The sequence below is a fragment of the Fukomys damarensis genome, unplaced genomic scaffold (genome assembly GCF_012274545.1).
Source record: "Fukomys damarensis isolate Sample0158 unplaced genomic scaffold, DMR_v1.0_HiC HiC_scaffold_11820, whole genome shotgun sequence".
Taxonomy (NCBI): Eukaryota; Metazoa; Chordata; class Mammalia; order Rodentia; family Bathyergidae; genus Fukomys; species Fukomys damarensis.
The window spans coordinates 2,287-5,751 of record NW_022912732.1 but is presented as its reverse complement, the minus strand read 5'-3'; the positions used below and the strand labels follow the sequence as shown (position 1 = coordinate 5,751).

The 3,465-nt window shown below is 49.6% G+C and overlaps 1 long non-coding RNA gene across 2 annotated transcripts; it reads right to left on the bottom strand.

The window, feature by feature from the left end:
- Positions 1 to 12: 12 nt before the first annotated feature.
- Positions 13 to 2,943, bottom strand: LOC104852923. 2 transcript variants are annotated; one of them, XR_777617.3, is made up of 4 exons: positions 2,821 to 2,943; positions 2,207 to 2,530; positions 1,375 to 1,465; positions 13 to 763 (listed from the first exon to the last, which is right to left on the bottom strand). It is a non-coding gene; the product is annotated as an uncharacterized LOC104852923 (long non-coding RNA). The 2 variants fall into 2 exon arrangements; XR_004515971.1 differs by having other exon boundaries at positions 2,207 to 2,943.
- Positions 2,944 to 3,465: the final 522 nt, after the last annotated feature.

Below are 3,465 nucleotides of genomic sequence, written 5' to 3'. Positions count from 1 at the left end.
CTTTGACGTGGTGACTATGTTCTAGCAGGGGGTCATATCTACATTTAAAAAACAAACACGTGGTTTGCAGGGCTGGTTCTAGCTGTGTGACATTGGGCAAGTTTCTTGTTTTTGTTTTTGTTTTGTTCTTAGAGACAAGCTCTCCGACGTTGTCCAGACTAGCCTTGAACTCCTGTGCTCCAGCGATCCTCTTGCCTCAGCCTCCCAAGTAGCTGGGACTTGGAGCATGAGCCACCGCAGTCAGTAGGTGGGCACATTTCTTAACTCGTAGGAGTCTTCTTTCCCTCCTCTGTGAAATGCGGATAACCATGTCTCCCTTTGGAAGTCGTTGACAGAGTGCCTAGCCTGTGGCAGGTTCTGAGTGATGGTCATGGCCATCACCCAGGAGCCGCTGGAGGATGACATCCACCTTGGCCACAGCCAAGCCATGGCTGGGTTTACAGGGACAGAAAGAGGAGCCTTTCCTGAGTTGTTCACTGCGCAACAGGACGTCGAATGTCAGAAGGCAGAGCTTCACTGAGTGACTTGGGGCAAGTCCCTTGTGTCCCTGAGCCTGTTTGTTGCCTCCTGTCACACAGGGTTGGTAAGAGTCACCTCCACACCTATCAAGTTACAAGAAACGGACGAACTCCTGAGCATGAACATGTCAAGGAAGGCTGTAAATAGCATGGTTGTGACTGAGACTAGAAGGGGGACAACCGGCTCCCAGCCATGCTGGGCTGACCCTGCTCATTTATCCGGAGCTCTTCAGACTTCCAAGTATCTGTAGGGAGAATGATGGGGAATAAAAGAAAGAGACAGAAACAATATTCAATGTGCAATGGGGGAGGTCAGGAGGAATTTTGTTTGTTTTTTTGGCTTTTTGAGACAGGGTCTTACTATGTAGTTGAGACTGACCTGGAACTCACTATGTAGCCCAGGCTGGTCTCAACGTCACAGGGATCCTCCTGCCTGAGCCTGCCGTGTTCTGGGATTTTCGGTGTGTGCCACCACACCCGGCTAGGAACTTTCTCTCTCGTGGATAGGCTCTGATGAGTGCCACAGTGGGCCTACTTTTATAATCAACAGAAACACAGGACAGGGGGGAGTATACTGTTCCAGGAAGGTCGCTGCAGTAAATTTAGAATAGCCAGATAAGGACCAACTTTAGCACCTCAAAGGGGAAGAATTTAAGGTCTTTTCCTACACCAGAATGTCTGCATTTTCTGTTGCCCTCAGCAGAATGTTATCTTGCCTCAGGAATGCCGTGTGATTGCTTTTCCACACAGCCAGGAAGTCATATTTCTGTGTTCCTCAGGCAGGTTAACCTAGGGCTTGGGGACTGCAGGGTCACTCACCAACCTATATATATCATGGCTGGTCCCCAACACTTACTGAGTCCACCTGTCTGCTTGTCTGCTCCTTTAGCTGCCGAGGCTGCCTCTTCTCCACCACAGGTGCTGGGGACCAGAGCATCCCAGACCACCTGGGAGGATGGCAGATAGAGGACCCACCATAAATGTCCCAGAGACCCCAAAAACAGAGCAGGGACCCCCCCCACAAGTCTAACCAGTGTAGGAGAGTGACTCAAACACAGGCCAGGTACAAACATTTATCATCCACTTCTTTGGTGGGTGATGTGTTAATCATTTTTCTGTTATTAGAACAAATACCTGAGATAATCAACTTTTAAAGAGAAAAGGCTTGTCTCCCAGGTTTAGAGGTTTCAATCCTTGACCCCTTGGCCCCATTGCTTGGGGCCTGTGGTAAGGCAGCACATCATGCTGAGAGCATAGGACAGAGCAAACCCGCCCTTCTCCTATTGCCAGGATGTGAAAGAGAAACAGGAAGAGATCAGGGCCCCACAACCCCCTTCAAGGGCAAGCCCCTAATGACTCAAAGACCTCCCACTGTACCCCACCTCTTAAAGACTCCACCACCTCCCAGTAAGGCCAGGCTGGGAACCGGGCTTCTGACACATGGGTCTTAGGGGACACTCAGGATCCAAACCATAGCAGGTAACTAGAGGAGAAAGGCTAACTACTCAAACTTCAGTCTCCAGCCTCCCAAGCCCACTAGATAATGGAAACCTAGGAGCCTCTCCCAGAGCTGCCCTTTGAAAGCTGTTCCTCTGGCGTCCCTCCCTCCAGCAGTGGCTTTCCGCCCATCCCTTACCCAGGAACCACCAGGCTCACCGGGGTGCCTTGGCCCCACTTGGCCCACCTACCTGGGTGACAAGCAGATGCTGTTCTCAGAGGATGCTACTGGCACCCGTGCCAGGCCTCAGGCCCCAATGTCTGACGAGACATCACCGAAGAGCGGGGCCGGAAAGGACCCCGCCTCCTTGGCTCCCATCATCAGGCTGCCCTCAAGCTGCCGACCTTCTGCATCCAGGGCCGGTGCGAACCTGCACTGCAGTGTCTACCTCAGCGTAGCCTCGGCCTCGAGGAATGGGAGGCAGACATTATCTTTGGCTCAGATTGAGCCACAATTTGGAAAGTGGAGTGGATGAGCCAGGTCCCGCTGAGATGGATAAAGTGGACTCCAGAACCTAGTGGAAGTGATCATCTTTGGGTGGCCTGTGCGCAGAACTGGACGGCTCCCAGGCCTGGCGCAGAGGCCAGGAAGACATTGTGACCAAACTCAGAAAAGCGGACACTTGAAGGACTCAGCAAAGCCTAGGTACCAGGTCCTCTGCTTAAAACAGTGGAGCGTTATGAGAACAGGACAAAAGGACAAACATTGCCAACTCCATTGGTATGAAATGTTCAGAATAAGGAAACCCACAGAGACAGAAAGCAAATGGCCAGAGAGTAGAAGAAACAGAACGGGAGTGATTACCAGCGGGCATGAGGTTCTCTTTGGGCTGATGGAAGTGTCTTGGAACTAGATGAAGGCAATGGCTCCAAACATTGTAGGGCCGGGGATTTGGCTCAGTGGTTCTGCTGCCTGCTTCACAAGTGCAAGGTCCCGAGTTCAATCCCCAGTACCAAAAATAAAACAAATGACAAAAAAACGTTATAGGGCTGGAGGTATAGCTCAGTGGTAGAGCACTTGCCTAGAACGTATGAGTTCCTGGATTCTACCTTTGGTATCACAGAAACAACAAAAATCATTGTAAATGTACCAAATACCACTGAATCGTACACTTTATTATAGATAATTTTATGATAGAGGAATTCTGCCTTGATTTTATTTATTTTTATTTTTTTGGTTCCAGGGAATTGAACTCAGGACCTTGCACTCGCCAGGCAGATGTGGTACCACTGAGCTAAATCCTCGGCCCTCAGCCTTGATTTTAAAATATTAAGGGCCAGGGATTTAGCTCAGTGGTTCCACCAACTGCCTCGCAAGCACAAGGACCCGAGTTTGATCCCCGGTATAAAAATAAAATAAATAAATAAATAAATAAAATATTAATAAAAATTCATAATATATTGACACCAACAAAGAAAAGGCCCAAATGTTAGCAGCAGTGACATCATC